We start from the raw sequence: 24,215 nt of genomic DNA on the forward strand, positions 1-24,215 counted from the left end.
CCTCGTCCTCTCCTCTTAAAAAAAAAAAAAAAAAAAAAAAAAAAAAAGGCACCCCTCTCTCCTTTTCACTCACTCTCCCCTCCAAAGGGCTGCCTAAAGTGATCTACCGAAACTTTCTTTCCTGGGAACGACCTGAAAGAAAGCTGAGGCACCGGGTTTAATCAGGGAATGACTCTGTGCTCGGGGGGCCCTGTGTTTCTTGGCCATGTTAAAGTCATTTGGGGACAAATTGACTATGAAATGGGAAGGAGAAAACAAAGAACAGTCTTCGGGAAGAAAAAAATTAAAAAGGAAATATTCACAGCTTCTGAAATTAACAGACTGAATAGCAAAGCCAAAAGAAAAAGTATCCTCAAAGTAACCTTGGAAATAAAGCATCACGAAAGAGCAGAGGGATGGGCGAGGGAGAAGGGGATGTCCTCCGAGGAGTGGGAGAGGCCTGGCCGAGTCCTGGGCAGGGCGGGCGCGGACTGGGCGCGGAGCGAGGCCCTGCCACCAACCCCGGCTTTAACGGCGGTCACTCGGGTGGATGAGGCCTAAAGATTCCACCGCTAATATTTTTTTTATTAATATTTTTTATTTTTTATTTCTGGACTGACTCAGATAAAGAGATTTAGAAGGACTGAGCACCAGCCGACGCACTTCTCTGGACTTCTCTCCTCAATCCGTTGCCAACTTTGATTGAATGGGTGCTGAGGTTGTGATTACATAATACTGCCATTTCCAAGCAGTGTTTTTGGTAGGTTTTAATAAACAGACTTTTCAAAAGACGGCAATATAGAATTGTTAGATCCGTTGTTGATCTAAAAATATTTGCTTTATATTTTCATTAAATGACTTCTTTTAATATTTTATTCAGAATACTTATGAACTGCTGCAAAACGGTAATTTATTTTTCCCCAGATCTTGTATTACGTGTTTTTTTCAGACGAGCACAAATCAAAATGAAATGAAAATATGGACAGTTGCTAGGTAGTAAGGGTATCTTTTGATGTGATCATTTGATTGTAATTTAATTTGAGTAGTGATTCCGTAAGAGCTGATCGAGAAAATAAATTTGTTAGAATGAACTAGTCTGTGTCTGATGCGTAAACGCTATGTGGGAAGAAAAGAGTTCTTTAGAAGATATTTTTTTACTAATGCAAGTCCTTAAGTGATAGCACTGAGGAAGCAGACCCTGCTCCACCTAAGGTATATTTGGAAATAAAGAGTAAAGGACAGACATGACAGAAACTGCTAGTACTTTAACATAGTTGTCACTCCTCGTTAATCCATAAATCTCACAACATTTTTCTCTCCCTTGGTTTCAGTGGGTGTTTTTAGTGTTTTCAGGTGAAATTGTCTAAAGACTAGTCCTTTTCTTGGAGATACCTGTGTCTTTTTATCATCTTTACCAGAAGACTGGACTACAGCACCAGTAATAATGTGCCAACTGGTTATTAATGGTTAATACAGAGCTCCCCCAACCCAAGTTTAGCCTCTCTTTCCCCTCCCGTCCCCCCAAACATACTAAGTGTCTTTCCGCTTTTTCTGAAGACTAATAGTTGTAAAGAATAGCTTACAAGTCTATAAAATATTTTTATATTAATTACTTCCCATTAATAACTATATTCAATTCAGTTTAAATTATTAAGCTGTTTTGGGGTTTTTGTTTTGTTTTGTTTATTTTTCTTGTACTGGAAGAATGTAGTTCTAATATCCTGATTATGGGCCCCACTGCATTACCCTCAGTCTGATCACCAGCTCAGACTTAAAATGCCATATTTCTGTGTTCTGGTCTTTACCCAGTATGATTCTGTATCTTCTTTACTGGTCCTGGGCTCTGAGCTTTTTTTGATCACTCTTTAGCCACACCCTGCAGAGCGGTCACATTTATCAAGTTAATGTATCAATATTTACAATGTGGGAAAATGAAAGTATAATGCCTCAGGTTGTGAGTACTACAGATGCAAAAGACTCTGCTCAGTTGAGTCCCTTTGTATTGTACTTTAAAAAAGTATTTGGGAGTGATAAAGCAATGATTTTATGGATTAATTTCCTCTTAATCTCATTTAGCTGTCACTCACTTTCTACCTTCTCTCGTCTTCCTCTCTCTTCCTCTGATATCGATGCAGGGGTTAAAAAAAAACCCCGGAAAACTGTGAGAGCAACAAGGAACAGTCATTTCTTCCAGACAGACCCTGTGTCACTTTCATAAATCAAGCCCAGCCAGATGGCCGTGTATTGGGTTGCATTATTTTAAACACCAAATCGTACTAAAAATCACAATCATTTTGATTTGTGAAATCTGAAAAAGGCCATATTTATTAAACAGAGAGAAAGGAAAAAATTGAAAACAAGAAACAACAATTTACTTTTCTTTGCCTTCTTGTTTCCTATTTCTCTTGTTATTGTAATCTCTCAGCCCGGCAAATTTACAACCTGGAGTGGGGGTCGGGGGTGGGAACAAACTTCATCATTTTTTTTGAGGGGCTACTGGGGCAAGCAAAGCAGGCCTTGTGAGAAAGCTGAGGACTGGGTGTGGTGGTTTTTATATGGTGGCTACTACTGGCACGTGAGATGAAACCCTATTTTCTCTACAGGAATGGTAGTGGTTGATTAGACCGAGAATGGGTCCATTTAAAATTTTAGGAGGTATTTGCTTACTCTATTTGGATGACAACAAAAGAACTAACATTAGATTTCACACTGTTTTCTATTAAAAATCAACCTTTGCTGATTACGTTGGAAGGAGCCCAGATTTAGGGGTAGCTGAGTAACTTTTGATTGGAGAAGATGAGAAAGAAAGCCCATTTTATTTCATCATTTTGCGTTTTTAAAAGTGAGCTCATGCTTGCACTCCATATTTTTTTTTTTAAATCAACCCTTTGAATGTATTTACAAAATGAAATTCATGGCTGAAAAACAAAAGAGGGCAGCTATAACTGAGAGGTTTTGTGCTAAGGCTTATATTGTTACACATGTAAATAATGAAAATATTGTTATATATCACCAGATCTTTTTAATGAATTTGGTCATTGTGTTCCTTTGCAGCGCAAGTGTCTTGTGCTTCGTAAAGTGCCCATTTGTTTCCTCCATTTCAATCCACCCCCTCCTCCCCTTCCAACCCAAAGGAAAGTGACAAAGTTCTGTTCCATCAATCTGGCTAATCCTGAGCTAGCCCCATTTATAGTTTGCAGTGTCCTGTGGTTCCTGATCAGTTGTCCAAGCCCCTGTCACCTCATTCACCCAACCATCTTCCTGCAAGTCTGGGCGATAAATCATTCAAGGTGTATTTAAAATAGTCACTTTGCTGTTGTTGCTCTGCCTTTTTTTTTTTTTTAAGTACTTAGCCAAGGACTACTTTTTTGTTCCAAAACAGAACTGTTCATTATTGATCTTAGAGATTCCCTCTGCTTCCCTGTAGCCTCCAGTGTTTGCTTATTACCATGCTCATAATCTGTTTTGTATGAATGGTTTTCAACATTCAGAGAATAATTGGTTCTAATATTAAATGCAGTATATACTATTGATAGTTTTATCGATAAGTGTAATATTTTAAATAATTTTAACAATTAAATTTGTTTTTTAAATTATATATTTGTAAAGTATTTATCCTGTTGGAAGCAACAATATATTGTTGTATTTATTCGTTTATTTTTGTAATAAATGATCAACCTCTTCAAGCTAAATCAAAAATGACACTTTTATATATTTATACAAAATGCATTTTAAGATATGGGCATATTTGCACCAATTTGTATGTAAATAGAGTAAGAGCCATCAATAACTTGTAGCTTTCAGAACTAAATTGAAGGAAGAAACATTCTCTCCACATGGAGTTTAGTTTGCCCAAGTTCCAGGGTAATTAATCAAACTCTAAAATGGATGCAACAAGTATTGGCACTGGATGCAGACTTGAAATTAATTATTTAGGAGGTGGACCTGGTTTTTTTCAAGGCAGAAGGATAGCAATGAAAGAATTCGCTTCTTTCATGAAATGCACGTGGCTGACTGGACTGATTAGGACAGATGCTATGTATCAGTGATAAAAACCCCATACCTGGCTGTGCTCAGACATCTATGCTGGGGGAAAGGTGTTGAGAGTTAAGACTTGGAGGCTATCAGTGACTCAGAAGCAAGGTGATTGGAAAGAAAGAGTTGTGTTATGTTTGTTTTCCAAAAATAGCTCTTCCTGAACCGGCTGAGTGAAGAACCTCTCTCTGCTAGTCCTGTTTCTGACAGCATAAGCAATCAGTACAGGTGTTGCTGTTGCTGATGTTGGGAAGAGTGAGGCGCGTCACAAATGCGGGGGCCACTTCTCCAGCTCTCGGGGTTTTGTAGGTCACTTGGTCTTCTCAGTTACTCAAGGCGGCTCTTCCGAGGGCCTGAAGGTCACCCACGTGACCTCCCGGCTGCTGGAGCCCCACCGTGGGCTTGATCTTGATTTCAACAAGGAAATCGGAGGGCTCTGGGTTTGCCTGAACTTTCCAGTCTAGGAAAGGAAACAGTGCGGAGGCTGGAAGACCTGGGTGGGGGTGGAAGAGCGGAGACAGCAAGAGGGGTGCTTGTGTAATCAGATTCTTTGATTTTGTTAGCCTGGCTCATGGCCTATTAATTAGATTACTCTCTCTTTCATTCTTGATTTCACATCCGTGTTTGTTCCTGTATCCTAAAATGTGGGCGCGAGCGTGGCGAGCAGGAGCCTATGATGTCACTGCCGGCCAGCGGCGGCCGCCTGGCCTTCTGGAGGGCTGTGGACTGCGTTCTTTATGAGTCTTGAGTCGGATCTTCCTCAAGGAAGAGATGGCTCTGGAAATGACCTCAGAGGGGTCTGGGAAGAGGGCAACTGGCATTCTCGAGGACGCACGGTGGGCGCGCGCTGGTGTGTGTGTGTGTGTGTGTGTGTGTGTGTGTGTACGCGCGCGCCCTCGCGCTGCGTGCCTGTGGGTGCTGGGGAGGGGAGGGGGCTGCGGAAATTCGCGGCCTGGACTCTCAAGCCCTAGGGAGGCAGATGGCTTGCTCAGGTGCAGGGCCTGCCTCAAGTGGAAATGGGGACCCGAGGAGCGGAGGAAGGCAGCGCCCGGGCAGCGTGCGGGAGAAACCCCGCTTCTCTCTGGGACCCCGGGCGGGCCGGGCGCCGAGGTAGGGTGGTGGCGGTCGCCGTGGGGTGGCCCGATCCCTGCTCGGCCTGGCCCGGCCGGCGGCCCGGCCGTAACAGCTGCTGCCAGTCCCACAAGTTGTTTTCCTCGTGGCGACCATTCAGCAAAACGCACGATCCTTTCTCAAAGATTTAAATTTCGCGGATGAATTACCATACACCGGTTGCTTAGCAACTAAATTCAAGCAGGGCTAAGAATATGCAAGCTTTTTGTATTCTCATTAATAAAATGCCACTCTGACACAGCAACCCGACTTTGGATCACTGCAACTTCTGTAAAAGCCGTAGGAGAATACAAACCGATCCTGCCATTTAATTACAGATCAAAATGGCTTGAAACGCGATGTTTTGTTCATCTATCTTCCTAAAAGCGATGTAAAAAATAACGGCTTTTCAAGAGCAGTAGTAAATTTTTTTCTATAATGGAGTTGTCTATCGAGGTTACTGATAATTGTCAACTGAAACTTTTTTGAAACACAGGTTGAAATATCCCTTTTCATCAGCATCTCTACTCTCCCCCTCAGTTCCCTGTCCTCTGATGCTGCGCTCGTTCCCCAGCCTGGTAATAACAATTATTGTCATAATTCTGGAAATACTCAGGCCTTGGGAGCCCTAGAGACTAAAGGGCAGTTGGTGGAGCAATTGACAAGGCCGGTGGCTGGAGAAAACCTAAGAAATCGAGGAGAGAGAGAAATGAAAACTTGGGAAAGTTTCCTTGGAAGGTCAGTCGGCTCAGGTTCCAGAGGTCCTGGCGAACACTTTTTTGGAATGCATAGGGGAATTCAAGGTAGAAATGCCTGTCGACCTCCGTTCCACGTTTGCGGATTTTCCGTGCTGGGGTCCAGCCTCCTCTCCCGGAATTCAGTTGCCGCCTCCCCCTCCGAGGACCGCAGAGTTCAGAGGGGCTGAGTTCAGGGCCTGCTGACCCCGGCTCTCCCGGAGATCCACCTCCCTGCTGCCCCAAGGCCCGGAGCCCTGGAGGAAAAGTACAGACGGAGCTGGACCCCCTGGGTCTTCAAAGACTCTGGCCCAGCCCAGAGCCTGGGATTTACAGAAGGTGTGGGGGGGCACTTTGTGTCTCTACCCGAAGGGTGCCGTGCCCGGAAGGGGACGCGCTGGCTCAGAAATGAGGTTCTAACCCTTTGCTACGTACAGTCCGAATGTGGAGAGGTTTGGGTGGGGGGAGCGAGTAGGGGTCAGAGAGGACTGGCCTCGTGCGCGGGTAGGTCGCATTGTTTGGGAATGCGCGGAGACCTTGGAAGCCAGAGCTGTGGAGCGGGGGCAGGGCCAGGAGGACGCTGGCGGCTTTGTGAAGTTTCGGGCCTCCAGGCCCTGCGCGCCGCATTCGGCAGTGGAGTGTTTGGGGAACTACGGGCACTCGGCCCGCGCCTCGGCTTCCCGCGTGTGTGGAAAACTCGAGCGCCGGGAGAACGCTGGAGCAGGCTGCGAGTGCCCGGCCCTGTCCCCGTCACCACCCCCCGCGCCCCTACCCCGGCCCGGGCCTGGGACCGCGGGCCCCGGGCCTGCGCGGCGATGGCGAGCTGGCGGCGGGCGAGCGCGGGCCGCAGGGGAAGGCAGGGGTGCCAGGCGGCGAGTTGGTGCCCAGTCAGCCCGCCAGGACCAGCGCGCGCCGGCTTGGCTTTTGAAGCTCTAAAAGGAGGCCGCGGCCCGCTTTAGAAAGATCAGGGGCAAAAGTGAAACTCTCCAAATGGGTCCCAATATCATTCCCCGGGAGCCAAACCCCCTTGCTCGCACTTTGGCAAACCCGAGAACTTATAGAGGTGACTTCCCCAGGGCAGTCTGGATGCTTAAGGATAATGATACCTCCCCCCATCACCCCACAACCAAATGACTGTTTTACCCGATTTCTTTCTAGTGTATAGGAAAAAAAGAGAGGGGGGGATCAAACCAGAAGTTGAAATATTTGCTGTGTTAAGTGCTCAGAGGCATTAGAATCCGTTTTTCGGTAAAACGTGTATAATAAACAGGAAGCCATTTATTTACAAATACAATTGCCCCCAGACAAGCCACATTCCATGTAAGTAATTCATTAATGAAATTCGTTCCTTTTCCTCCCTTTGGAAAGAGAAATTTTAGCTTTCCAAAATAGCTGGGTCTTGGGGGGAGGGGAAAGAGAATGGATAGTTACCTGTTCCTAGAAAAAGAAGCTGGGAAGTCTAGCCAATTCTTGTCTTTTGGGGTGTTAAGCAGCATAAAATAACCACTGAAAAGGGATGGAGAGCTTTTTGCTTTTTTTCTTTTCCACTCTTCAGAAAATAAGTTTGTTGGTCCGTGGCTGCTGTCACCAGAGTTGTCCAGTGAAAATGCACCGCTAACGTAATCCTAGCTGGCGTGTGCGTTCCTATATGTGGGAACAAAACTAAAATTTAAATAACTTGAGCTGACTGGGAATATACCAGAATTTTATCCGTGAAACTCACTTAGTTGCCATAGTTTTAGAAATGTCTGTGGAAACATGTCTGTCGTTCTTCCTCCTTCTTGAGAGGAGTCATCCTGGGGAGGCTGCCCAGTCACTGAATAAACCAGTACGACTTCCCTGGAGAACCTGAGTTTGGTCCTTCTGAATTTGAGAAGCCACATTTAAGTGAATCTGCAAGTTGGGAAGAGGGACCTTGTTTGGGAGAATCATCTGGGGGGAAGGCAGAATCAAGTGTGGGTCCTTCGGTGACTCGGTGAGTAGCAAGTAACCATCAAAAGCACAGGACAAGCTGAGGTGTGTCTGGGGCTTTGTGACATCCCAATACACGACACATTTACAGAGGACAAAAAGAATGATCAACTGTTCATGTTTCATTGTTGTCGCTGCAAAATAACAGAACAGGCGCTGAGAGGGAAACAAAAAACAGCTTTTAAAAAAACAGCTTTAAAAACCCTTTTTTTGAAATTGTATTTATTTATTTGATAGAGATCACAAGTAGGCAGAGAGGCAGGCAGAGAGCGAGGGAAGCAGATTCCCTGATGAGCAGAGAGCCTGATGGGGGGCTTGATCTCAGGACCCTGAGATCATGACCTGTGCCGAAGGCAGAGGTTAACCCACTGAGCCACCCAGACGGCCCCCAAAACAGCTTTTTAATACAAAAACAAAAACAAAAACAGAAGGACAAGGGATGTTCTGATGAAGAGCTTCCTGGGAGATCGCTCCTGAGTTATGTCCTCCAGGACTGCCTCTCGGCAGAAGGCAAGCCCATTTAGTCGGCCGGAACACTGCACACTGAAATAGAATAGATATTCATTTCAAAGGGCTCACTCTGTGCCAGCACTGGCATGAAAGGTGACAAAACCTGCTACCCTCGCTCTGCCCAGGTTCAGACAGGCCAACTTGGAGGTGTGAGTCAGGGTTTGTCCCACTCCCCCAACCCCTGTAGGAATCTGGGAGGGAGAGCATCTATGTTTCACTCACACTTCCAAGGATGAAAACTCCCCCAGACAAGTTTTTAAAAATAAATTCAGTAAGTCTAATCAGAAAGTGTAGTATCACCCAGAAACTAACAAAAGGGAAATTAATGTCTTAGTATCTTGGTCTTGAGAATCTGTAGGTTACAATGAGGAAAAACCCATTAGGGAACATAATAACGTCTACAAAGTATTTTTAATGAGCATTTTGGGGGGCGGTGAGGTGGTAGGGGGCAGTCTTTCAAACTTGCTCAGGCCATCCTACTGATTATATTCCTTGAAGATTCATCCAGGGCTTTAAAAATGTTTTGACCCCGAGACATGTCTTTAACTCTTCTGAGAACTATTTAATAGTTGTCCTGGATGTTTTCAACAAGGGAAGGAGGCAAAGTAAGGAGTCTTGGGTCCAGTGAAGTCTGGGCGAGTGGAAGTGGGGCCACTGAGCAGCCAGCACCTGCAATGGGCTTTCTGCTTTTCAATGAGAAGGGGCACCGAAGTCAGCACTATTTACATAGGTACCTGAATCCCACAGGCTTTCCTCTATTTATCAAAGAGGAGGACCTGCAAGTGAAGGGGTAAAAGGGAGGGGAGAGACCAAAAGGCAGATCAGTTACTTACCCACTTTGTTCCTGGGCCTTGAACTGGGCTTCAAGGAGGGGAGTAAAAGGCTCCAGGGAATGAAGTCCCCCACCCACATTAGCATCACCCTGACGATCTCACCCCCATCTCAGGGCCAGAAAACCGTGTGGCGGCTGATTTGCAGCAAAATGGTAACCTGAGGAACCCCATGTGAGCATTACATAACATACAGAAACTTCTGCAGGGAGAGGAGCTTACACTTGATTTTTCTCCCAGTGACTGTGGAGGCAGAAAGGCCTGGAAAGGAGGAATGAAGACAAATTAGATAGGAAATCTATGGGGAAAGGTATAGCCATATAGGACAAAGCATGTAAATTTTCCTACACATTCTCTGTGACCAAACATTCTTTAAACACCCTAGCTAGAGCTGTGCTTTGGCCGGAAGAGGAGTCCTGCCCGATTTGGGGATTGGAGGGGAGGGCAATCAGACCCAAGGGGTCTGGGATTTGGTGGCCCAGACGCCTGGCTAGTAGAGGCCTTCAGTTCTGAGCTCTGTGTTATCCTCACCCTTGCTCTTTCTGAAGGAATCCTCCAACCCTTACTCTGGGAGAGCAGGTTCCCCCTTCCCCCATGCACCCTGCTTTGCCCATTGCAGTCCCCCAGGTGCTGGGGCAGGTGAGCCACTCATTCACCAGCAGCAGGAGTCCACCCCTGCAGCGCTCCGAGGTCACATTCAGAAAGCCTGCTCTTCCAGAAGAGCCTCCCAAGGCAAAGGCGGTTAAACTGTGTTCATCTGCCCCAAGCACGAGGGGGGGTGTGGATCGCAACTAACGGACAAGCAGTTTTGCAGGAGGGGCTGTGGAGCTGGGGAGTGGATCTGGGCAGATCCCCAGTGCCAAGTCCCCTTCGCCAGGGGGGACAGGATGGGGGGGTGGGGGGAGGACCCGGGAGGGGGAGCTGCTGCAGGCATGCGAACTGACAAAGCTGTAACAAAGGATTCATGCGAAAGTAGTACCAAGGATCTTTAAATTATCACACACCTTACAGGCGTGTCCCCAGCTCCCGGGACACAGAGTCCATTGATTGTTCCCTGGGGCGCTGCAGACGTGCCCCGGCTGTCAATGGTGCGGGGCTGGCTGCCCAGCTCCACAGCCCTGGCCCCTGCACTGCTGCAGGCCGCCGCGGGCATGGGTGGGTGGCTGGCTGCGCCTGGGTCTGCAGGCCCTGGTCCGTGGCTGTTCCTCCAGCGGCCCAGTGAGGCGGTGGTCTTGTTGGGCAACATCCCTCGCCCTTGGCTCCCCCCTCCCCCTCCGGGAAGGTCACTGGCCTTCGGGTCCTGGCAGTGGAGGCCCAGAAGCAGTCCAGAAGCCTCCCTGCTGGGCAAGAAAAGCACTGGAGAAAAGGGGAGCTCCTAGGATTGGCGGAAGTCCGAGTCCCATGACCTTTGCAAGGAAAGCAAGCAGGACACGGTGGAAAAGACGCACCCAGGACACGTTTTTGGGGGTGCTCACGGAGGCTAAGCTGGCGCACTCAGGCCCTCCCACCACCCCCACTGAGGCTCCCAGAGGACCCCATTTCCTCTGACCCCTCTACCACCAAGACCTCCAGGACTCCAGCCTCCAATATACCCTGGCAGTTACCCAGCACCCAAGTGCTGGATACGAATTGGTAGATAGGAATCTGAAGCCTCAGCAGCTGGGGCAGGAAAAGTGGACACCAAAGCCGGAAGGTGATTGTGAGTGGTGAGGGGGAACAGCATAAAGACCCCAAACTTCCTCTAGTGCCCCCACTGGGATCCTGAGGCTGAGAAGATGCCAGGTGCCTCTGGGAGCTGATGAGAAAGGCATTTTTTCTGGAACTCTGGGGCCCAGGAGTAGAGCTCAGGGAGACAGGAGAAAAGGGAAAAGCCCTCAGGCTCTATCTGAGGTCAGGAGGAGGAGGAGGTAAAGGAAACTATCAGGCCCAGGGACCCCTCCACTGGGGACAAAGGAGGGAATGAGAACAAAACTTGGGGAGACGGGTAGAAGTGGGTAGACACTGCTCAGTGACCATCCCTCCCCTTCATGGTGTCCCCTTTCATTCAAGCCAGAGGGAGCCCCTTGGAATCACTGCAGACCTGGGGCATCCAGCTGTCTGAGCCCACCCAGCAGGGCCTCTCAGCCACCTAAGCATCCCAGAGATGAAGGTCTCCCCAAGCTGGCCCAAGCCCTCAGGCCAGGCCTCCAGAGGCCTCTGCCCTCCCCAACTCCCCCACCCCACCCCCTTGAATGGCCTGGGCTTGGGGGGAGGGCTCCAACCTCACAAATGGCCTTCGCAGTGGGGCCTGCTAGAAAATTCCAGCCAGGCAGCCCAGCATGGCAGAGAGGACTGGAGGCCGTGAGTGACACCAGCTCCTACCCCCGGCTCCGTACAAGTGCAAATGAGATGCATTCTGGCTGATCAGTCCACTGTATTTTATGCAACTTAATGTCTATGTCTTGTCAACTCTTCCAGTCAGGAAGAATAGCAGAAAATTTTAACGAGAATTTGTGTGTGTGTGCGTGTGGTTTCCGACTACAATTCCATACAGGGAGACGGGGTGCGGCTGGAGACAGGGAAGCTTGCTGACATGAGCAGCATTATATAAAGCCCCCCGAAATGCAACCTGAGGCCACAAAGAAAGGGAAAAAGAGGCAGGATGGGATATGGCTAACAAGCAACCTTGAGGAAACTAGGTGGGTTTCTGGCTGGGAAAAGTATAAAGCTCTAACATTTCTTTTTAAGGAACAGAATTTCTCTGTATTTACTGGGGTGCAGGGAACAGATGGAACTCCTTCTCCCAGCCTACCTGACACCTTGAACAACTGCCTCCAACTCTGACCAGACTCCCCAACCAGGTTTCCTGAGAAAGCAAGTACCGCCAGCCTTTCTCTCTCTCTCTCTCTCTCTCTCTCTCTCTCTCTCTTTCCCTAGCACAGAGCCCTAGAACTCCTGGTGCTACAGCCAAAGAGAACCAGAGGGCCAGCTCCACCCTCCACCCTCACCCCTCCTCCTAGGAATTGTTGTCTCAGGCTTGTCTGCAGCTGACCCAAGGCCTGGGAACAATGGTTTTTCTTAGCCCTGTTCCCAAGCCCTGCCCCTCTCCCCCCTGCCAGGCTCCATGGTAGGCAGGGCCCAAATGGCTGAGGGTAAGGGGCACTTCATGCCAGCTCTGGCCCCCTCTTTCGCGGCATTCTCAGGGTCAGCAGCAAATTTGCTGTGGACCTATGAGGCTCTCCTGTGAAGATCTGCTTCTGGAGTTGGCTGCCCACTCAAGGAAGCGAGCGTAGTTTGAGTCTCTGGACTCAAGGGTCTTCTGTAGGTCACGGCTAGAGCCTGGCAGAAGAGACATGTACCTCAATGGAAAGGAGACCATCCCAGGCCAATTTCATTCGGGTGAGGTTTGGGGACCCTCCAGGTGTCCTAGATGGTTCCACACTCTCCTGTCACCTATGGAGGAGTCCTCCTCAGTGATATTGGCTGAGGTGTGAGATGCTCTCCCTGCAGGGCAATTAACTCTTAACAAGCTAGAACTGGAAGGGAGTGACCGTGTGCTTCACATCAACAGAAGGGGCCACCCAGCACTCTGAAACTGTCCAAACTTTTACATGCTTCTCAGGGGAGTTTGCTTGTAAGCAGCTCGGGTTTCCACCATGCAGCCTGGGCATTTCCAGACCAACCCGGTAAATACATCAGAACGAAATGTGTGATGCTGCTGTGGTCTTCCACCCATGAACCAAGGTGCTGGGGAAACGGCCCAAAGCAGACAGACCCGAAATTCAGGGCCCCAACTCACCCAGCGTCCCGACAGGCCCATAGGAGGGGTTGAATCCTAGGGCAATGAGGGGAGGCGATGCACACCGAAATGGTCTGGCTGCTTCGCCCACCTGCTTCCTGGTGGCCCTGCAGGCTGCCCCATCCTCTCTTCTTACCATGGAATCCTCACCGCCACCCAGTAATAAAGAGACCCAACCACAGCAGCCTTTAAAGCCAACAGACTCCTCTCAGGAACCTTTATGTTTCCAACAGTCGCTCAGCTTTTGACAGGCCCAAACCATGTCAACCCAGGAGCAAAAAAGAAAACTTAAACCCTAAGCCAAGTTCCTTATGTCTCCTTTGTTCCCTGAGTTCACCATCCCTCATTTCTTCACCTCCCAGCCATCCCGGTAGGTTTTACCCCATCTGAAGGTTTAAAACACTTGCTCCTTAAAAATCCTCTAGGGCTTAAGCAGTCCCAGAGTTGCTGGTGGGAGAACACACCCCCCTACCCCAATTCTGCATCCAGACCTCGGAACCCCCATCAGCAGCCACACACTGCCAAACTAGATGCCCGCCAGAAAGGTGGACTCCATCATTTATCAGAAGTGGCAATAAACTTTGTTGAAAGAAAGAAATTCAGCATCGACTATAGGAAACCTATTGGAGTACTTTTTTGAAAATATCCCCTCTATCTTCTATTCTCTTACCTCCTTATTGGGTTGGAGTGCTGTTAAAAAAAAAAAAACAAAAAACTTAGGTAGCAGACTTTTGAAACCGTTCGATTACCTTGAGCAGGTTTGAAGTCCTCCACTCCAATCATGAGTAATAAAGTCACTAATAGTCATAATTGGTATTTAATTGCTTGATCTGATTGGTGCTTTCTTCCTGACCCCATTTAGTTTCTTGGGATAAGTACAGGTGGTCCAGAACCAGTAAAGGGAAGCCATTTGCAGGCAACTTTTTCAAGCAGAAGGGAAAATACTTTTGTTATATTTGCAGACATGTGTCTCACACATTTTTCCCCCTGCTTTTTGTAAACTATCTAAGAATAAACATTACAGATCTGGGTTTTAATTTCTCCAGATGGGATCATAAAGTACCTAGGAGATTTTATATATATATAAAAATTACACACACACACACACACACACACTATAGAAATTGAGGACACATGGGGGGTGTTCACACTGAAAGCCGAAAAGGAACTCAAGGCGAAAGCAGGGACAACTGAAACGTCCGTGGAATCAAGTACGTGAGCAAGTTCACTTTATTCCTTCTCAGGAAGAGGGTCTGCGGCGCTGAGGAAAAGTTTCCCTCGGTTTTTGAAGAAGGACACCGCGGAACGGGCCAGACCTTCTCACCAGCCAGGCGACTGGGCTGGGGGCTTCGCGAGCCTTCTTCCCAGATCACGCGGTCCCCCCCCCGCCCCGCACGGCTCCCCACCCCCAGTCCTCTGGCCTTGGGATCTTGGTTCATCCGAGCTCTCCTTTTGAGAACCCCACCGGAGAACTTCCTCTGCGCCTCCTGGCTGCCCTCCCTCTCCTCTTCCCCCGCTCCTCCTGCCCGCTTCCCGGCGCTCTGGACTCACCCGGCGCGGTCCTTCCACTCCGCACACAGACAGGAAACCGGCCTCAGTCGGGGCAACATTTGAAACCACATTTTATCAATACCGTCAGAGACCAGCGCGCACAAGTAGGGCTCTGAGCTCCCAAGCCCGCTTCTTGCAGAAAACCGGGTCTAGGGGGAGGGCGGTAGGGGCGAGAAATCCTCCCTCCAACAGAGATTTCAGCTTTCTTATGGAAATGAACGGGACGGCCCGCTCACCCCGCGCCCGGCTCCCCGGCCCCAGCCCCTTTGCTCCCAGCCCTTTGCTCCCTTTAGCCCCCGCCCTCCCTGACCCGGGTTCTCGCCGCGGCCCGCTGGTGTGGACGCGCTCGCCCCGCGCCTGGGTCGCTGCGCGCGCGGGGATCCAGGCGGGTGGGCTCCCGGGCTCCCCTCTGCCCCGCGGGCTGCCTCAGGCGTTATATTCAGAGATCGCGACTTTCTTAAAGGAGAACGGACCGCGCGGCAAAGTTCACACCCGAGGGGAGACACAAAGGAAGGTCTCTGGCTCCTGTGTTCTCGAGGTTGGGGCGACTTATCCCCACTCCGCCTCGGCGCCCGCTCAGACTGACATTAAGGAGAAGACCAGGGGAAAGGAGCGCCTTCTCGTCGAGTCACTTTTTTTGGAGGGCGTGGAAGGAGAGATGCTCCTGGTGGTGGAGACAAAGCTCCCACCTGGATCCCTAATCGGTTATTTTAAAATCAGCGACCGTATCTTACGTCCTAAGGTACCCAGGGGCTTTTTAAAAACGGAAGCTGTTAGACTGCAGCACTCGGGCTTAACCTGCATTGGGGCCAGCAAGAAAGTTTGCCCTTGGCTCTTGGAGACGCACGAACGCGCTAAGTTTATTAAACCTTGCACTAAGCAGTTGCCTTTGAACGGTTAAAACAACAAACCCCGCACCTGTCCCCTGCTCTTAAAAAGAGAGCTGGGGCCGTCAGTCCGGGCGGAGGAAAGGGTGGCGGTGAGTGCGTCTCGAGGCTGCTGTCTGCGCCCCAGGTCGCCCCGCCGCGCGGCGCGGGCCCTCTCCTCCCGCTCGCCCTGCACCCGCCTTCCCCCGGCCGCCCGCGCCTGCATCCCCAGGCCTGCGGCCGGGCGCTCCCTCCTCTCGAGGAGCGCAGCCAGGGGTCCGGCTGCGAACCCAAGTATTTCCCACTTGGGCGAGGAAAAGGCGAAAGTTCTCGGCCGGCCGTGCGGAGGCCCTCCTGGGAGCGCGCTCCCGCCCCGGGCCCGGCTGACCCGCGACGGGGCCCCGCGTGGTGCCAGGGCGACGCCCGCGCCTGTGCCCGGCCTCGCGCACGCCCTCCCAATGACACACACTCACACTCACACTCACACTCACACCCCGCGGTGCTTTTTGTTCCGGGCCAGGCTCACTTTCGCAAGTGGTTAGAAAGTCTTGAGCGCCACCTAACGGAAGCAGCAAAAAGTTGGCGCTGGGTGGAGGTCAGGACCCGCGAGGCTGGGCTGGGGGGGTGGGGGGAGGCTCCCAGGCGTGGAGGATCCCCTCCCCCACCCTCCTCGTACATCGGGGCTAGACAACTCCCCCGCAATCCACCCCCAGCACACGCAGACATACATGCTTTGGAACTCCGGAGCACCCCCCACCACCACCCCGAAGCCCACTTTCCCACGGAAGCATGCCTACCCGGCCTGTCTGCCTGTCCCCTGGGACTGTCCCCAGCTCCCCTGTCCTCGCCTTCCTTCCGGGTTCCCCCAGGCCACAGAAGAGGACGGATTGTCTTGCACCTGCCTTAATAGGGTCCTGGTGTTTTTCAAGTTCTCTCTTTTTCCTTTTGGGCTGTGATGGAAAGTCCCAAGAAGACCTGGGAGGGCACACCTGTTTTCCAAAAGGAACAGCCAGGTAATGCAGAGCAGCCAAAGAAGCTTCCAGAGGGCTGGGCAAAGGAGGTGAGAGAGGATAACAGAATTGTAACCAAAAAAAAGTGTTCAACTGAGGGGGGTTTGGTCCTGCTGGCCTGGGGAGAGTTTTCCTGTCCCTAGGGAGGGAGGGATTGGGTTCTGAAGAGATGTCCTGGAGAGTGGGAAGCGGTGAAGTCCAGGAAGGAAGGGTGTCTGGAAAGGAGGGGGAATGGAAAGGAGGGACCCACCTACCCAGGAGGTGGCTGGCATTTGAGGAGGTCCAGGCCTCTCCTGAAGGTTCCAGGCCACTGTGAGGAACTCACAGGCGATAGAAGCAGGAACCATGCCCTCCGGTCAGGTCTGGAGATCTCCAGATTCTGGGAGGGTAGCAGAGGGGCTGATATCTCTGACCCGCTGTGAAAGGTGGAAGACAAGGAGGAGAGGTGCCATCGGGCCTGATCACCCTCTCCTGAGATCCCACAACTGTCAGACGTCCTAAGGTTTAACCACGGGGGGACCCTGTCTCTAGTGCCTTGGAGCAAAGGGCCGAAGGCAGGGAGGGCCTGTGGACAGCCTTGGACAGGATGGTTGGAGCTGGCGATTCGATCAATGGGGCTGGGCTGGAGTCCAGATTCCAGGAGGAAATGGTGGATCTCAGTGACAGCCCCCTGTCTTGCCTTCCTCGGTTTATAGAATGGAGATCAGAAAGCCTGTTCCTCCCTTGAGTATGTTATGAGGGTAGACCATGATATCAGATGGACTAATATTTTTCTTGTTATCCTGTTAACCATTTTCAGGTGTATTGTTCAATGGCACTAAGGACATTCCCATTGGGTACAAACATCCCCGCCATCCATCTGCAGAATTTTCATCTTTTAAATGGAAACTCTGTACCCCTGAAATACTAACTCCCCATCGCCTCCTTCCTCCCAGGCCCTAGGGAGCCATTCAATGTTCTGTCTCTATGGATTTGCCTCCACCAGGTTTCTCATGGAAGTGGAATCATCCAGTATCTGACCTTTTATGGCTGGCTTACTTCACTCAGCTTCAAGTCTTCCAGGTCCATCCATGTTCTAGCACGGGCCAGAATTTACTTCCTTTTTAAGGCCGAATAATAGTCTATTGTATGGACGGACCACATTTCGAGTCTTCATTCATCCAACAATGGACACTTGAGCTGGGTCCACCTGTTGCCTATCGTGAATAATGTTGCTATGAACAGGAGGGTACAAGTATCTCTTTGAGATCCTACTTTCACTTCTTTGGGGTCTATACCTAGAAGTGCAGTTGCTGGGTTATATGGGACGTCTACATCTAATTTTGGGGGGAGCGGTCCTACCATCCTCCACAACAGCTGAACCATTTTGCATTCCCACCAGCCAGTGAACAAGAATTCCCATTTCTCCACATCCTCACCACCACTTGTTATGTTCTGGGTTTTTCTTCTTCTTAATAATAATAATAGCCATCCTGGTGGGTGTAAAGTGGTATCTCACTGTGGTTTTAAAACTTCTTTTCAAGTGTAAATGTACACACATAATGAAATAACACTGATCAGACAAATTAGCCAGAGGTTTTTGGCAGAGTGGAAATATCCAGGTAATCATTTCAAATCTCTGATCTTTAGTTTTGAGTCCAGTTCTAGAAATGGCCAAAATAGCGGAGTACACAGAACAAACGCTGTTTGATGACCATGTTTTGGCATCACTTTGTCATCACAAGCTGGAACATGGAAGGGATACAGATTAGGAAGCTTGTTCCTTTCTTTGTTTGCAGAAGGAGACCAGAGACTCCCCTCTCTTAAGTAGAGAGGAGAGGGGGGGAATGGTCTTGTCTTCCTCCTGGATTCTTTGATTTCTTCCAACTAAAAGATGCTAATGTCCCAGACATCGGCCATGTGGACTGGTGGAAATCTCTGAGGTCCTTTTTCCTGGGGAAAGAAAAGAAGGAAGTGTGCAAGCGGGGAGGGGGGGGGCGCTGCCATTCTACTGGCAGAATTCCTTGGTTGGGAGCTCTCTCTTGTACAAAGCATCCCCCCACTTCCTTCCATGGCCCTGTCTGGCAGTAACCTCATGTCAGCTTTATTTAGTATTATGTGTAGTGTATTTACAAAGTGCTCTATTATCCTTTCTTCTTTTTTTAAAAGTAGTGCCCAGGGAAACAGGCTAGTGGTTTGGGTTTTTTTTTTGGTTTTGTTTTTTGTTTTAAGTAAACTCTACCCACCACTGCCCTCCCCACCCACCACCAGCATGGGGCTAAAGCTCAGGACCCTGAGATGAAGAGTCACCTGCTGTACCGACTGAGCCAGCCAAGCACCCCCGGTTAGTGTTTTCATTGCCCACATTTTAAGTGGAACTATCTAGAACGGGCACAAGATGCTACCTAGAGAGGACAGTGGTGGCGGGGTCGCAGAGCTTTCCTTGGCCCACTGAAGCACACTGTTCCTTCCATCTGACAGGAGGGTTGGCACGGGCCAGAGATGAGAGAAACCAGAGCAGCAAGCCTTGGCAGGGACCTCGACCTCCCTTCTGCCAACAGGCCAACTTTGCCACTTGCTGAACAGCCACAGCTTGGCTGTGCCGCAGCTCTCCTGGGTTGGGTGGGGGCGGGGGAGGGGGCGGGGCAGCCCCTTGGGGAAGGGTGCTGCGGAGGCTCCGTCTGGCCCTCCCCTTTAATTGCCGCGTCTGTTCCCTAGAGGGAAGGATATGCTGCACATCAGGAGCTCCCGTAACTTAAGACAAAAGAAAAAAAATCACGGCTGTGACAAACGCAGGCATGCACAATCATTTCCTCTTCCCTTGTTAAAGCTACTTCCATGTGAAAGAGACGAGGCAGAAGGATTACGTCCTGGGGGCGCTGGGACCAGGAGACCCCTCAGCATTCTGAAAGGGCTTTGTAGTGTTTGGATCCAAGCCATTTGTTTCTAGAGAGAATCACATCGGCTAGGAGCTTGCTTTTTCCATTTGCAATGGCTTATTAAGTATAAGCATCTCTCTTCTCTCTGTTTACTGAGTGATTAGCTCTCCCTCCAACTGACCCTGCCAGGGGAGATAGCCAAAGTATATCCTTAACACACAGTTACCCTGCAAAATGTCCTCCCCATAAACCCAGAGACCACAGATAGTGGACCACAGTGGTTAATTTCGGTGTCTTCCTTTTATAGTCTACAATGCGGCTTTCCGCTGATGATAGTGTGTGCTAAGGCCACCCAAATTCCCACGTCCCATTCAGTCCGAGGAGAGAGACACAGAATCAGAGGCAAGCTGGTGCGTGCCCCCCGTGTGTGGCTTGGCTGGGAGGCCACAGCCTCCGGGCTCAGTCGCTGCTAATGAATCTCTTCTAAGTCGTACAGCGACCCTTCCCCCCTGAAGACCGTCCTTCATGTCCTCCTGCGGCAGGACAAAGACGAGAGGGAAAAGCTCCTTCACACACCTGAATGCAGGCAGTTGAACAATCTGGGCACTTGGAAGCAGTAAAGATTAACCAGATACTAGATGATTCCTAGCTGGTTGCCTGGTTTCTAGCCGGTCAGTTTTGGTGGAAGGACAGACCAGCTGCCCTTGCAGACTGAGCCTTAATCAGCCAGATTCCAAAGGTCAGAGTGGAAACAAAATCATGCAATTTACCCAAATTTCAGAGACTGAGTTCAATTGTAGGGTTTGGTCTGGAAATAAGGATAAGTTGTTTCCAACTAAGTGGATTCTTTTTCCTCTCTGCCATTTTTTTTTTCTTGACTGTGATATAAGGAAAGCCTAAGAACTGTCGATATTGTTATATAAATATTGTGTCCTTGCCTATTCCATAGTACAGACTGGAATGAAATAACTAAATGCAACTGTTCTCAACCCCCTCCATATTCTCAGTGGCAGCTTGGGGCTTTTATGCTGCATTGTGTTTTTGTAATAAGGCTGCACTCTTACTATTCAACAGTTAGAATTCTTGTGTGAGTATTGGGTTTATTAACGTGAACCTAGTACTATTTGCACTTGATAGAATCCAGGACTGAGACAGATCTTGTATCCAGGTGTTGGCATCTTGTCTGAGAGTTGAGATTCTTGAATCTGCCAGTCACCCCCTCCTCACCATCTCCGGATTAAAAAAATAGACCCCTCAGGTGGCACGACTGAGTGGGAGGGTTCTAGATGGGTGGCAAAGATCGAACTTGAGCTCTGTTTGATCTCAAGACACGGCACTGTGTCCCTAAATTTGTGTGCCCGTATCACACACACCGTACACACATACACACACACAAAAGACACAAAACACACAAAGCACAGACAACACACACATATAACACCACACATCTTCAGTCACATTTGGGCTCTGACCCAGTTCCTTCTCGTCTGGATGTCCAGGAGACCAGGTCCTATAAGGGTACAGTGGCTGCCAAGCCCCGCCAGCCCTCTGAGGTGAAGTGTGGTCATCTCAGGTGAGAGCATGAGGAAAGGGCAGGAGACCCAGCATTTCGTGTTTCTTAGCCTTAATTTCCTCTTTGTTCTCTCATTTTCCCCCCCGGGTCTTCTTGAAAAACAAATAACCCATCTCAGCTAGGCTAAGAGAAATGATCAGAGGCAAGTTGTTCCCACATTTGGGCCCTGACATTTCAAGAGAGACCTTTGGGGAGCAGAACAGAGCAGGAGTGGTGAAGCGAGGGGAAGTCATGGGGAAGAGGGTGCATGTCTCCCTCCTCTCTACGGACCCCCCCCATCCTGACATCATGGTCTCCGGACTGTTTTCATAGCAGAAAGCCCGTCTGGTGGCTGCATTCGTTCGATTTGCGGCTACTGAACGGTGCAGGGGATGGGTCTGGGTTCCAGAAACCAAGTCACAGATGAGCACAGTGTGTCTTCCTGGAGCACCCATTTACTGTCTGATTCTTTCGGGGACAAGTCAAGTGATTTAACAGATAGATAATTTCAAAATATTCCTTTATATTAAAATGAGTGTGAATCTAGTATTACGCAAGAGCTTGCGGCAATAACCAAGACTTCAAATGCATTTTGCAGCTGGAGACGGTGGCTTTGGACACATCCCTGCCCCTTCTCATCCAAACACATGCATTTTCTTCTGAGATTAGTGATATTTTGATGGAAAATTTTGAGACTACTACCTTATAACTTATTCCCCCTCCTTTCTGTGGTTTGGATTTCAGTTTCAGGACATTATATTTTCAGATTCATCCTCTCCCCCACTCGCCTCTCCCCCACCACCACTTAGACAGATTTGGGACCACCTGTTCACTCCACAGCCAGGAGGATGGAAAAGATTCCTCCTGCCAGATTCTCTCCTTCATCCTGCGTTGTCTACAACAATGCCCTCTCTGGCGTTATGGGAGGAGAAAGCCCTGTCTTGGCTCTGCTTCCCGGTTCTGTGCTTGGACCGAGTGGAGTCTGTGTGATTAACTCAGTGCGGCTGGCTGGAGGGAGACCGTGGACGTCCATAAGAGACCTGTTGTTCTAGGAGGAGTAGCTGAGGGGCCCAAGCCCCTTCCCATTTCCTGCTGGCTCCCAGTTATACTCTGAGGCACCCGACCGTGCTCCTCACTGAGATACCTTGCTGCATTGTATTTGCTGCCGGTGTCCTGGAAGTCTCTCCTGGAAGTGTTCAGAGAAGTCTACTACTGCTTCTCAAGGCCGTGCCATCAAATGCATTCTGATTTGTTCACCACTCTGTACCAAGCAAGGGAGGAGGCTGGAACGCACAAAAGAAAGGAAAACCCTTCACGCTGTCTTCCTCTTTTCTCCTAAAGATCAGAGTGTGTCTGGTTGGCCCAGTCCTTGGAGAACTCAGTGACTGTCTCTGAGCTCCAGAGGAATGCCTGTGAGCAGGGTACCTGTCTCTGCCCTAAGCCAAGCCTTGGGGACAGGATGTATCTGTTCTGGGAACCGGGGCGGCGGGGTGGGGCGGGGGGAGTCTGGGTACTCTTCCTTTGATACACCAGTACACGTCCGACCTTTACCCTCAACAGAAGATTGGAGGATTTTTTTTATCCATTCAGCCCTCAAATGCTCTAAAAAGTCAATGAGGCAAAAGGTGTGTATCAAAAACAACTTCCTACATTACCAGGGTGAAAATATTCTTTGCTTTAGACTCTTCGAAGATGAAGCACATTGAGTTCTTTTACATAAAAGATATTCATGTAGCTTCTATACATACCTAATTTTCTTTCTCCAGGTACAGTGGTTGCACAGAAATTCAGTGAGCCACTCCCTGCCATGTATACATAAAAATCACGCGGGCTTTTCAACCAGTGGCCTTGACTTTTTTCTGACATAGCCATGGGCATGTCTAAAAAAAACAATAAATTGGCCTGAGTTTGGTAAAATAATATTCATTTATGGTTTGTAATTATAGTGATTTGTTGGGAGGGTTCCATGGGAGGGACCCCCGTCATTCCCAGGAAGCAGTATGCTCCTCTGAGTTGGGGCTGCAGCCACAACATCCTAACAAAGAAAGAACAGTCTCTTGGTCTGGGTCCCCAGTCCCTGGGTCTGTGGGCTAAGACGGGAGGATTCTCCAACCCGGGATATTTGTCACTGGATAATCACTGTTCCCTGCACTCCACTGCATCTCAAGGTTGTTGTTCTTTCCTTCCCCTTTTTGAAAATGGAAGAAGAAGAAATAAAATCCACACTTATAGGGGAAATAACGAAGCAAGTTGATACCTTGCTTATTGTCCAGTTGGTAGAGTTACTGACTCAGCAAAAGATTATTAGAGCAGATAAAATCTACTGTTAGGGAATGGGTTTCTAAGAAATGAGCAGCATCTCAAAGTGAAAGATTGTTTGTATGTTTTTTTAAGTCTTATCTGAGTTTAAAATTTCAGATATTGGCCTGACTTAATAAGCACAATCTTTCTGGTCGGAAAGAAGACATGGATGGTCTCATTTACCCTTTCCTTCCTTCAACCTCGCCTCATCTCTGTAGAGTAGATACTGGAACTGGGATGTTGTTCGCACTGACTTTGGAAATCCTACTCGCTGACAGTCTGAGTAATCCAGGGGAGCTCACCATCCTCATCTGACACTGTGCGACTTAACACTCGAAATGTGAATTCAGAAACAAATTCGCATGCAAAGCACTCTGAAAGGCGCATACACCTTCTCACACGATTCTTTTCTGTTTTTAAATTTTAATTTAACTCTCTCCCTCTAGGAAGGAGCCAAGAAGAAATAGCACAGAATAAAGGGAAAGCTTTGCAAAGCAGATTAGGGTAAGAATTGGATACCAGAACAACAGGTGAAAATGACAGGTAGCTGTAAGCAAGAAGATTGTTGAATATCCAGAAAATAATAGCCATCAAAATGTAATTCGGTACCTCGAGAGGTCCTGGGGGGCAGTTATCCCCACATCAGCTTCTGAGGCAAAGCCCTCACAGGGAGGAGGGGATGATGGGCTTGGCCTTTTCGCAGAAAGCAGTTCTTTCTTGTGGAGAACAGCAGGGATGACCCCTCAATGGATTAAGGGGAAGTAGTGGAGAAAAACAGCCTGCCTTTTCAACCTGAATGCAGTGAGAGGTGCACTCCCAGAGGCCCAGGCCATTAGTGAGGTAGAATTCCCCTGGTGTGTGATGCCCTAAGCAAGGCAGCATCACGCGTGTATAGCACCCTCCCCAGGCCTGTGGCAGCCTTGGCCTTGAGGATTTGTGAAACGGTTCAAGACCCTGGATTAGCTTGGGGCCGTAGAAACCACACACTGACAGCTTTAGGTTTTTTTGATTTTTTGTTTTGTTTTGTTTTGTTTTGTTTCCTCCTTCAAATTGGGCATGAACACACATTGGTCTGCCATTAGGCAGCACTGCAAGGAGCAGGTCTGCCCTTGGAGGGAGCTTTGCGCACT

The sequence above is a fragment of the Lontra canadensis genome, unplaced genomic scaffold (assembly GCF_010015895.1).
Source record: "Lontra canadensis isolate GAN:19392208 unplaced genomic scaffold, GSC_riverotter_1.0 scaffold289, whole genome shotgun sequence".
Lineage (NCBI taxonomy): Eukaryota > Metazoa > Chordata > Mammalia > Carnivora > Mustelidae > Lontra > Lontra canadensis.